The sequence below is a fragment of the Dendrobates tinctorius genome, unplaced genomic scaffold, assembly GCF_039654945.1.
Source record: "Dendrobates tinctorius isolate UK_male_01 unplaced genomic scaffold, ASM3965494v1 ptg000022l, whole genome shotgun sequence".
Classification (NCBI taxonomy): domain Eukaryota; kingdom Metazoa; phylum Chordata; class Amphibia; order Anura; family Dendrobatidae; genus Dendrobates; species Dendrobates tinctorius.
The window spans coordinates 96,135,709-96,148,551 of record NW_027361690.1 but is presented as its reverse complement, the minus strand read 5'-3'; the positions used below and the strand labels follow the sequence as shown (position 1 = coordinate 96,148,551).

Here is a 12,843-nt window from a genome sequence, read left to right as displayed (position 1 = left end):
TATCTGCATCCTCAGTATGCAAACAGTGAATAAATTGGTGGAGGAGAGGCCACCAGCACCTTCTTCCACCAATCAGGTTTTGAGACAGCAGACGCAATGATATCATTTCACAGAACGCCTGAGGAACGAGAGCGAGGTGAGTATATGGTGTTTCCTTTCATGCATATGGGATGCTTTTATGTATATAGGGGGCTGTGTGGGACTCACACTGTATATAGGGGGTTCATGCTGTGTATGGGAGGCTATGTGGGGCTCACATTGTATATGCAGAGGCTATGTGGGGTTGACACTGTATATAGAGGGGATTCACACTGTAGAAAGGAGGCTATGTGGGGCTCATACTGTATATATGGAGGCTATGTGGGTCTCACACTCTATATATGGAAGGCTGTGTGGGTCTCATGCTGAATATATGGGAGGCTATGTGGGGCCCAAACTGTATAAAAGAGGCTATGTGGGGCTCATACTGTACACATGGGAGGCTTAGTTGGGGCTCACGCTTAAAATATAGAAGGCTGCGTGGGTCTCATACTGTGTATAAGAAAGGCTATATGGGACTCACACTACAGTTGTGGCCAAAAGTATTGACACCCCTGCAATTCTGTCAGATAATACTCAGTTTCTTCCTGAAAATGACTGCAAACACAAATTCTTTGGTATTATTATCTTCATTTAATTTGTCTTAAATGAAAAAACACAAAAGAGAATGAAGCAAAAAGCAAAACATTGATCATTTCACACAAAACTCCAAAAATGGGCCATACAAAAGTATTGGCACCCTCAGCCTAATACTTAGTTGCACAACCTTTAGCCAAAATAACTGCGACCAACCGCTTCCGGTAACCATCAATGAGTTTCTTACAATGCTCTGCTGGAATTTTAGACCATTCTTCTTTGGCAAACTGCTCCAGGTCCCTGATATTAGAAGGGTGCCTTCTCCAAACTGCCATTTTTAGATCTCTCCACAGATATTCTATGGGATTCAGGTCGGAACTCATTGCTGGCCACCTTAGAAGTCTCCAGTGCTTTCTCTCAAACCATTTTCTAGTGCTTTTTGAAGTATGTTTTGGGTCATTGTCCTGCTGGAAGACCCATGACCTCTGAGGGAGACCCAGCTTTCTCACACTGGGCCCTACATTATGCTGCAAAATTTGTTGGTAGTCTTCAGACTTCATAATACCATGCACACGGTCAAGCAGTCCAGTGCCAGAGGCAGCAAAGCAACCCCAAAACATCAGGGAACCTCCGCCATGTTTGACTGTAGGGACCGTGTTCTTTTCTTTGAATGACTCTTTTTTTCTCCTGTAAACTCTATGTTGATGCCTTTGCCCTAAAAGCTCTACTTTTGTCTCATCTGACCAGAGAACATTCTTCCAAAACGTTTTAGGCTTTTTCAGGTAAGTTTTGGCAAACTCCAGCCTGGCTTTTTTATGTCTCGGGGTAAGAAGTGGGGTCTTCCTGGGTCTCCTACCATACAGTCCCTTTTCATTCAGACGCCGACGGATAGTACGGGTTGACAATGTTGTACCCTCGGACTGCAGGGCAGCTTGAACTTGTTTGGATGTTAGTCGAGGTTCTTTATCCAACATCCGCACAATCTTGCGTTGAAATCTCTTGTCAATTTTTCTTTTCCGTCCACATCTAGGGAGGTTAGCCACAGTGCCATGGGCTTTAAACTTCTTGATGACACTGCGCACGGTAGACACAGGAACATTCAGGTCTTTGGAGATGGACTTGTAGCCTTGAGATTGCTCATGCTTACTCACAATTTGGTTTCTCAAGTCCTCAGACAGTTCTTTGATCTTCTTTATTTTCTCCATGCTCAATGTGGTACACACAAGGACACAGGACAGAGGCTGAAGCAACTTTAATCCATGTCAACTGGCTGCAAGTGTGATTTAGTTATTGCCAACACCTGTTAGGTGCCACAGGTAAGTTACAGGTGCTGTTAATTACACAAATTAGAGAAGCATCACATGATTTTTATAACAGTGCCAATACTTTTGTCCACCCTCTTTTTTATGTTTGGTGTGGAATTATATCCAATTTGGCTTTAGGACAATTCTTTTTGTGTTTTTTCATTTAAGACAAATTAAATGAAGATAATAAAACCAAAGAATTTGTGTTTGCAATCATTTTCAGGAAGAAACTGAGTATTATCTGACAGAATTGCAGGGGTGTCAATACTTTTAGCCACAACTGTATATATATATATATATATATATATATATATATATATATATGGGAGACTTTTGGGGGCTCACCCTATATATCTTGAGGCTATGTGGGGATAACAGTGTATATATGGGAGGCTATGTGAGGCTCACGCTGTATATAGAAGGCTATGTGGAGCTCATGCTGTATATGGAAGGCTGTGGGAATTTCAAACTGTATATAGGAAGCTATGTGGTTGTTCAAGCTGTATATGGGAGGCTATGAGGAGCTCACGCTGCATATGGGAGACTGGGGGTTCAAACTGTATATGGGAGGCTATGTGGGTGCTAAAGCTGTATATGGGAGGCTATGTGGGGGCTCAAGCTGTATATAGGAGGCAATGTGGGGGCTCAAGCTGTATATAGGAGGCAATGTGGGGGCTCAAGCTGTATATGGGAGGCTATGTGGGGGCTTAAGCTGTATATAGGAGGCAATGTGGGGGCTCAAGCTGTATATGGAAGGCTATGTTGAGGCTCATGTGGTGAATAGGAGGCTATGTGGAGACCTCTGGTCTAATTTGTATTGGGGTCCCAGATACCTGATAATGATCAGAGAAGATGGCACTGTTCTCCTGGAGATAAGCTGCAGGCTGACATGTCAACCGGTGGCTCTCATGCAGAACACAGGAGCACTCAGCCAAAAGAGATGACTGTCAACCAAACGAAGCACTGTTCAGTCAACAACCACCTAATGTAAATGGACAGCTTAAGACTGGAAACACAATTTAAATAGCCATTGGTCACACACTCATTTGTAAAAGGCTACTCCTTGTGTTCTCAATAGGAAGAGGCTCATCTCATAGGTTATATTCCTATATAGTGAAGATCCAGCAGACTTCCTGCTCTGTATTCACTTGCAGAAAATCTGCTACATTTACAGTACCAGGGTAGTGCATGAAATTTTAAGGCTATATTCACATGTTGCATTTTTTCTGCATTTTTTCTGCAGGCAAAACCTGCTCTCTTGGTAGAAGCAACCTACAAAAACAGGTTTTGCTGAGTTTTTGCTGACTCTTATGCATGTTGATAAAGTTTAGTGCCCCACCCCCCAAAAAAGCATGATTTAACAGCCTTAGGCTATGTGCACACGTAGTTGGAAGTGCTGCGGATTTTTCCACGCGGATTTTGAAAAATCCACAGTTCAAAACACCTGCGGTTTACCTGCGGATTAGCCTGCGGTTTAGCCCTGTGGTTTCACACCTCACAATGCTGAAGTTGTGAAACCGCAGCGGAATCCGCACAAAGAATTGACATGCTGCGGATTGTAACCCGCAGCAAATCCACGCGGAAAAATCTGCAGCATGTGCACAGCGTTTTTGGTATTACCACTGAAAACAATGGTACTGTACAACGCAGCATAAACTGCTGCGGACCCGCAGGGCCAGAAACGCTGCGGATCCGCAGCAGAATCTGCAGCGTGTGCACATAGCCTTAGGTTTTTGCACCAAAAGTGCAACAAAAATGGATACCTGCATTTTTTTGCTGCGTTTTTGCAATTACCCATTGTTTCCTATGGTTGAAAAAACGCTGAAAGTAGTGACATTTTATAGTTTGCAAAAATGCAACAGTTTTCCAAATCGGTCAGGAAAATAAACCAATTTCTGAAATCTCAGACTTTGCTGGTGCTGTAACAGCTTAAAATTTGCATAAAATAAGCAGCAAATAACACAGCAAAATTACAACGTGTGAGCATAGTCTTAGAAATCTCATACACAAACTTAAAATAAATATCTGCATTATAAAATGACAAGAGCAGCAGGTTTGTGATCTGCTGCATGTCATTTTCTGCAGCGACCAAGCGTGACTTTCAGGTCGGGGTCAGACTTGCGAGAAACTCGGACGACTCTCGCACGTCAATACCCAGGCACTCGGATTGGAGCATTCAGCTGCATGTATTTCTATGCAGCAGAACGCTCCGATCTGAGTGCCGGCGGCAGTGCCGGGTATTGACGTGCGAGGCTTGTCCGAGTTTCTCGCAAGTCTGACCCCGGCCTTAGGCTAGTTTCACATTAGCGTTTACAGCCACAGCGTCGGGCTGCGCATGGCCGCCGTTAAGCCCCGCCCCCTGCCGCACCTCCGCCGGTAGCTCCGCCTACGGGGGCATGACGCTGCATGCGTCCTGCGTCCCCTATCTTTATCACTGGGGACGCAGGCCGTGCGCAGTATGCGTTTGGCGGTGCATGCGTCCTTTTGACGGTGCGCCGACCAGCGCCAAACGCAATCTGTTGCAATTTGGTTGCGCTTGGCGCACCGTCAAAAGGACGCATGCGCCACCAAACGCATACTGCGCACGGCCTGCGTCCCCAGTGATAAAGATAGGGGACGCAGGACGCATGCAGCGTCTTGCGCCCGTAGGCGGAGCTACCGTTAGAGGCGTGGCAGGGGGCGGGGCTTAGTGGCGGCCGTGCGCAGCCCGACGCTGCGGCCGTAAACGCTAATGTGAAACTAGCCTTACTCTTTGCATTGCACAGGGCGCAGCTCCCCCACATCTTCTTAGCAATAATATTGACAGCAGGAAATATGACTGTGGATATCACTGTGGATCCGACGCTGCGGGTGGTCGGCAGTACATACGCTAAGTGAGAGCATAGCCTTAAAGGGGTTTTCCCACTAACAAAGTGCCACAGCTCCTGTGCGGGGGAGGAAACAAAAGAGAGTGTACAGACATTACAACAGATGATCACAGCTGATCCTTTTTGTGAGGTAAAACATTTCACTTCCTGTTTTTAAGAGATGTTTTACCTCACAGAAAGAATTAGCTATGTCCCCTTGCTGTCCTGTCTGTATACTCTTTTCCTTCCTCCCCTGCCCAGGAGCTGTGGTATGATCAGACCATGTCCCTGCACGGTCAGACACAGCCATTACACAGTACACAGCAGGGGACATTTATAAGATTATCTCAGCACAGGAACATTTTTTTTAAACACATCCAATTGTGGAAGTTATTATTATTCCAAGATCTGTTGATTAAAATGTTGAATAAAATTAGCTATGTTTGTGAGAAAACCCCTTTAATAGAAAAAAAATTTGGACATATAGAAATCCAACATGTCCAATCCTTCTTTTCCCTTGTATTTGTTGTTGCGGGAAGTTCCACTGGATGGAGATAATTAATAGTACACTATTGATATAAAGCTTGAAGTAAAAAAATCTTGTTTGATATGAAAGAACAATCAAGTGTCCTACAAAAAGCATTCACCTCAACCCATTGACAAGCTTTGAAATTAGTTGCGAGGCACAACACATCCGCCGCCATCCCAACGCCAACCCCAGTAATGCTCTTGTGGTGAATTGTTGCCTGTCACACAGCAATGATCCAACGTTTTTGGAAAAATCATTGCTGTGAGAGTATCCTCCAGGCTCAGGACTTCCACCCCACTGCTCAGGAAGATCAAGGATAAATACGTGGAATGAACTGTGGATCACACAGACTAGTCACTCAAGACATCATATATTTTTGAAGTCGAGCCAAATTTTGCTAAAAACCCTCTCATAGAGCTCATTGTCCTCGTTATCATGTCATGGTGGGTATAATACCGAGCATTCACCAGTCACAAAGCGCCATTCAGTCACTGGAGACGCCACAAGGAGAAAAGGGTTTTGTGCGGAAGACAAAGTGATCACAGTCGCGAGCCGTCAATGCCGAGAGATGGCGGTAATAATGATATAACTATAGACACGGACAGAGATAAGGAGCTCACTAAATGGTAAGGAAATCATATCCAAAATAACACGAAAGACGACAATAATTGAGAGTGAAGATCCTTCAATTCTGGTCCCCCGTGTTGTAAGGGGTTCTTAGAGCAGAACTTTAGGTGGCCTTTCGCTTTTATTCCCTACTTCTAGCATAGGGTGACACTTCTGACGTTCAAAACTAAAAAGATGCCTCTGATGGTGAAAACTTTGCCTAACCTCTAGACAAGCTGGGGGTTAAAATAATCTAAAAAAAGAAAAAAAACAAATAAAAAGTCACCTACACATGGGTAACTTTATTAAGAACAAACCTAAGACTTGGAAACCATAAGAGGTTCTCTTGCAGAAGACTCATATCAGGGTAGAAAAATAGCCATGAAAACACTTATTCAGGCTTATTCAGACACAGCATTTTACAATAGCAGCAAAATATATGAGATGTCTAGAATCTCATTCATATGGTGCATTTCGTCACTTGCGCTTTTTTTTTTTTAAGCTCTGGTGCGTATTCTCTCAGCATTTTTGCTGCACCTTTTTGAACCATTCAATTACGGTAAGTGGAGGGAAAAAAACATGAAAAACTACAGTAAATAAACCACATAATAAATGCACGTATTATACGCAGCAGTTTTCCTGTCAACATTATGCATGCAGAAAAAAAAAAAAACACTACAAAAAAGTAGTGTGAACATACCCTTATGGACATCATCGCCAGGAAGAAGCAGGAAAACTGCTGCTTGTTGGGCGGTCTCATGTCACTATCTGGCAACATTCAGACTGTAGAGAGGAGGAAAGTACTGACTACTTCCACTGATCATGGGTCAACGTTTGGGGTTTGTACCGAACACTCTGAACGTGGACTTCTCCTGGAAGTCCGTTTTACAGTCAGGAGAGAGAATTTTCCAGCTCTAAATTTCAGGTCCCCATAGATTTCTATGGGGATGGGGTTCAGGTTCATTTCATGTGAGGCATGATCATTCAAAAAAACTTGTGTGTACATGAGCATAACATTCAGCAGTGAAATTAGACTGTGAGCTCTATGGGTCACAGGAACTGATGTAAGTGTGGCGCCCCTGAGGCTCAGTCGCCACAGAGGTACTGCACCTTCTCCTAAGGTGTGGTGCCCCACCATCCAGGTAAGGTGGGAACTCCTTTCCACACTCCAACACTCGCACCCCACACAACAGGGTAGTTCTGCACAACCACTTTGCGGCTCAGTGCTTAGAGAGTAGCAGAGCACCTCTGGTGGTTCCCTGCATGGAACACTGGATGTGCTGGAAGGTGGGTGGAGTTAAGATACATAAAAGAGTGGGAAAGTGTAGGATGACAGGTCAGTCTGACAGAAGGTCAGCGAGGAAGGAAGCCACTCAGACAGGAGTGAGGATCCCTGGAAGAAGGGATGGAGGAAGGAGTGCTGCAGCTGCCTCAGTGATCTGAGCCAGCTGGCACGGGAAAGGAAAAGAAGGAGAAAGACGTAGAACTGCAACCTAAGCTTCCATAAGAGAGAAAGACAAGTACGGAACGAAGGAGTAGGAGAACAGAGAGGACGTGGGTTGGAAGAGGAACCCTGGCTATAGGTTCTCAGCGCAAGGCCGGGGCCCGATCCCCGAGGTTGTATGGACACTAATGGTTCTGCAGCAGACACCGGTGGAGTAGTTGACTGTAAATGCACTACTCCCATCTAAGACTTGGGGCACAACAGCAACATGGATAGAGAGCCGGGACTAAGGAGAAGGGAGTCCCCGAAGCAGGCTACAGCTGTCTGCCGTACAAGGAGAGTTCTTGGGAACATCTGTCAGGAGGAACTCCAGAGTACCACGGTACTGGAGATCTTCACACTTAAAGGCGCTATAGAGGAGACGTTCAGGAAAGGCACATAAGTTGGCGGAGTGTTGGAGGGGAGCTTTCCATCTTGCCTGGAGGTTGACCGAGTCCCTGACCCGGAGGACACGGCACAGAAGCGGGCATTACTGACTGAGTAAAGCGTTGGAGCTACATGCCCTGGTGTCCTCCATTCCTTCCTGCGTCCGTCCGCCTGGCACTGCTACATCCCCTGCGCCAAACACTACACGATCTAAGTGTCTCCATATCTACAATGCCCTGGGACATCAGCCCTGCCTGTGGAGGGCCATACCATCACTGCTGCACCACACCATCTGTCCCAGAGGATCTGTCTGCAGCGTCGGCTTAACACCTCCCTTGCCGAGCACCACAGGTGGCGTCACAAACTATTCCATTCCTTTAACTACATTGCCCCATTACTTGGGCGCCCAGGGCCACGGACCGGGTCACCGCTGCTGTGACACCTTCCCCTGACACCGGCCCGGTACAGAGTACCCCACGGCCCTGGGAGGGCGACCCATGAGCAATTCAAGGAGTGACAAATCGCAGGAATCGGGTAGTCAACGCGTCTAAATTATTGCTACAGTTTTTTGGGTTGTTTATAATATCTAATGACAATCCATGTACAGCACCGTGGTTTATGCCGGCGCTTTGAAAAACAAAGGGGAAACAGAAATGTTATAAACTTAGAAAAAGATCATTTTGTGCTGTGATTTTCAGCAGCCACGACTCACTGTGCTTAACAAGCGATATATACAGCACACAGCTATTCTTATATATAGGACAGGTGCACAATACTTGCTGGCTGTGCACAAGAGCAGGCAAGCAGCCGAAGGACACGAGGGGGTCAGATGCCGAAGTGGTAAGTGCTGGAAAACAGGTGTAAAGTCGCAGAGAACTTCATAAAAGGTAGGGTTTGTGCCGACGACCAAAACTAGATCACACAAACCAGTTATTTTATGGGACCGTGCACATGTCTGATTTTTTCCTCGAACTAAGTCTGTCCATGAAAAAAAAAAAAAAAATCGCAGCAAGCACGATTTGCATCTGTAAATCAGGTCGCACTCGACCAAACAAGTCAATGAGCCCGTCAAAAAAAAATTACATTGCACTCGGATGACATGTGATTGCAGTCCAATTTTTACGGACTGACAGAATCGAGAAGATGGAGAAGCTTTGTTTTTACATCTTCTCTGCATCCGAGAAAATCGGATCACACTGTTATCACACTCTGATCAGAGTATGAGTAACATAATCTGACCGATTTTTTCGGATGAGAGAAAATACGGTCGTGTGATCCTAGACTAAGGAAATGTGCACACATTCAGGATTTGGTGAGTTTTTTACCTCAGTATTTGCAGCCAAAACCAGAAGTGGGTGAGAAATCCAGAAGTGGTGACGTGTTTCTATTATACTTTCCCTCTGACTGTTCCACTCCTGGGTTTGGCTTACACTGAGGTAAAAAACTCACCAAATACTGAATTTGTGAACGAGGCCTAAGAAAGACTATCAGAAGTGTGTGTTGGGTCAAGTCACCGCTAATACTAGGGAGTCCTTTACTCGTTGCACCACCCAAAGGTTCAGAATAAGTAGCCTGACCCTGAGCTGGCTGACAATATTCGGGCTGCCATTTAGGCCATGTGCACACGGTGCGGATTCTGCTGCGGATCCGCAGCGTTTCTGCAGGTCCGCAGCAGATTTAGGTGCGTTGTACAGAACCATTGTTTTCAATGGTAAACTGTAAAACGCAGTGCACATGCTGCGGATTTTTCCGCGCGGTTTTGCTGCGGTTTCAAATCCGCAGCATGTCAATTCTTTTGTCCAGAAACGCGGCGGTTTCACACCTTATCCATTATGAGGTGTAAAACCGCAGATAAACCGCAGGACTTTAGTCCTACGGATTTATCTGCGGTTTTCACTACAAAATCCACAGAGGCAAAAAACTCCGTGTGCACATAGCCTTAGTACGCAGATAAGACGGGATTCATAAAGGATCGTGCAGAACCTTGTGTAAATAAGATCACGCTGAATGGAAAAGGGATCTGACAATCCTGAGAATTACCCTCGGTCGCTGGACAATAAAGTTATAAAGACCGTGAGGAGATATCTTTGTGAATCACTGACAAATGAAGGAGAATTCACACCGAAGTGTCACACATTCTGATCGGACACTGATCGGCCCCTGGGCTATCCCAGGTGGCCCCGGGCCATGAATGCACAATAGTTCCTAACTGAAATGAATGAGTGTTTTGGAAAATGTCAAGTGTTCTCCCAGAAATCAGATCAGTATCTAATAGTTCTATCATGACAGATGTCCAGACACACAGAATTAGGGTATTAAGGGGAAGCATATCTCTGCGTATTACAGGACCAGCAAAGTTTTATGAATTTATCATTTCTCATAAATGCTGATATGAGACAGCTTTTGGAGGAAAGCTCATTTACCTATTGTTTTCTCTTGGAGCATCCCTTTAAATAAAGGGGTATTCCCACAACTCAAAGTTGGCCCCTACCTTAGATCACTAGTAGTCCAATTGCTGGGACGCCCAAAGTATTGGGGCCTTATAGAGTGGAGATGCACATGCTCGACCTCAGCTTCATTGTCTATGGGACTGTCAGAAATAGCTGAGCGCTGTACTCTTCTTTTCTGGCAGTCCCATAGACAACGAATGGAGCAGAGGGCAAGCATGTGCATCTCCATTCAGACGGAGCTCTGTTCTCGAGATCCAGTGTCCTTTTCTCAGAATTGCTAGTGGTCCCAACAGTCAGACCATCAATATACTGTATATATATATCCTATTAATAGGGGATTATGTTCAATTTTGGGAATAACTTATGAAGGAAGTGACTCCCCTGAAACATCTTAGGCTTCAAATTCCAATGAGGGACAAGACACCTGAGACAGCTGTCTGTAGATCACACTCTTCTTAAGGAGGAGTCTCGGAATTGCTAGATCTGAGCTTTCTTCCTTATGGAGGAGATCAAATTAGCATATGTATTCAGTAAAGGAAGGAGCTGCCGCGGTGCCTCATTCAATGGAATAGAAATGTGCTAGAGCCCCCTGTACAGCTGGTGTCCGGGGGCTGCCGTGAACAGGAAAACTAAAGGGGATGGGGGCCTATATTAACGCTGCAGCTCATGTACAATGAGTATCACGGACTCGGCTGTGCGTGACCATACAGATCGCAGGAATAGAGGCCCTTTGTCTGATAACTAACCACAAGTACAGTGTATAAGGAGAAGACCCAGCTGATGAGACATCCTGTAACAAGGAGCAGACTATGGCTTTATCACACAGGGGGGCTACACAAAGCATGTGCACAGAGGCAATAGGAAAGGAAAAAAAGAGCGAATAATAAAAACACAAGTTTTTTCTAACACTCACTTGTGGCAATCAATGCACATGCACCGCTCCAAAACTAGCTCGGAAGGCACACTTTGCAATTTTCAGACCACCCATAAAAATAACATTCTCTATATCACAGCAAAGACCAGGTCTCCTGATAGACAGGGGTCCTATCTGTGACCGAAGCAGAGGGGTCTCATATAACTGTGGAGCATGCACAGTATGAGTGCCACGACTGTCCCCATGTAGAGTCTACGGAGCGACTGAGCACGGAGCTCACATCCGCTGCCCCCTGATCTAACTGAGCACGGAGCTCACATCCGCCGCCCCCTGATCTAATTGAGCACGGAGCTCACATCCGCCACCCCTGATCTAACTGAGCACGGAGCTCACATCCGCAGCCCCCTGATCTAACTGAGCACGGAGCTCACATCCGCAGCCCCCTGATCTAACTGAGCACGGAGCTCACATCCGCCACCCCCTGATCTAACTGAGCACGGACCTCACATCCGCGGCCCCCTGATCTAACTGAGCACGGAGCTCACATCCGCCGCCCCCTGATCTAACTGAGCACGGAGCTCACATCCGCCGCCCCCTGATCTAACTGAGCACGGAGCTCACATCCGCCGCCCCCAGATCTAACTGAGCACGGAGCTCACATCCGCAGCCCCCTGATCTAACTGAGCACGGAGCTCACATCCGCCGCCCCCTGATCTAACTGAGCACGGAGCTCACATCCGCCGCCACCTGATCTAACTGAGCACGGAGCTCACATCCGCCGCCACCTGATCTAACTGAGCGCGGAGCTCACATCCGCGGCCCCCTGATCTAACTGAGCACAGAGCTCACATCTGCTGCTCCCTGATCTAACTGAGCACGGAGCTCACATCCGCCGCCCCCTGATCTGAGCATGGAGCTCACATCCGCCGCCCCCTGATCTAACTGAGCACGGAGCTCACATCCGCGGCCCCCTGATCTAACTGAGCACGGAGCTCACATCCGCTGCCCCCTGATCTAACTGAGCACGGAGCTCACATCCGCGGCCCCCTGATCTAACTGAGCACGGAGCTCACATCCGTGGCCCCCTGATCTAACTGAGCACGGAGCTCACATCCGCGGCCCCCTGATCTAACTGAGCACGGAGCTCACATCCACCGCCCCTTGATCTAACTGAGCACGGAGCTCACATCCACCGCCCCCTGATCTAAAGCTCATTCATAGACAAATGGGGCACCACAGCATATATCGGTCGGTACGCACCCATACAAGTCTATGGGTGTAATCAGATCACAGTAAATCAACACCTGGATCACGTTCTCAGCAGAGTTTGAGCTGAGGGTCATTTGCATATTGCATCCGATTCTCTTGCATGAGACAATCATCAGAGGCTACTCGCCCATGTGAGCGCGCCATAAAGGGTATCAGTAGGATCAACCCTCCTAAACTATCAATATGGACATGCAGGTCATAGGAATCTAATACCATGATATCTGTAATCCGATGTCTAATTCCAGAAAAATCCACATTTTTCTGAATATGTAAATGAGCTGTTAAGATCTATGGGCCGGACATAGATCTCCCTGGGAATCTGCCGGCAGAGATTTGGGGGCATTACCAGTATGAGACATGTAGATCATGACAGCAGACTGTCAGTCATCACATGTCTCACACTGGTAACACTACATTCATTTAAAATAATCCCTGGAGGCAGATTCTCAGGGAGATCTATGTCCAGCCCATAGTCCTGAA

At 46.5% G+C, this 12,843-nt stretch overlaps 1 protein-coding gene across 1 annotated transcript in view; it reads right to left on the bottom strand.

The window, feature by feature from the left end:
* FRMD5 (FERM domain containing 5) overlaps positions 1-12,843 on the bottom strand; it is a 96,933-nt gene that overhangs the window by 82,368 nt on the left and 1,722 nt on the right. The window lies entirely within an intron of this gene.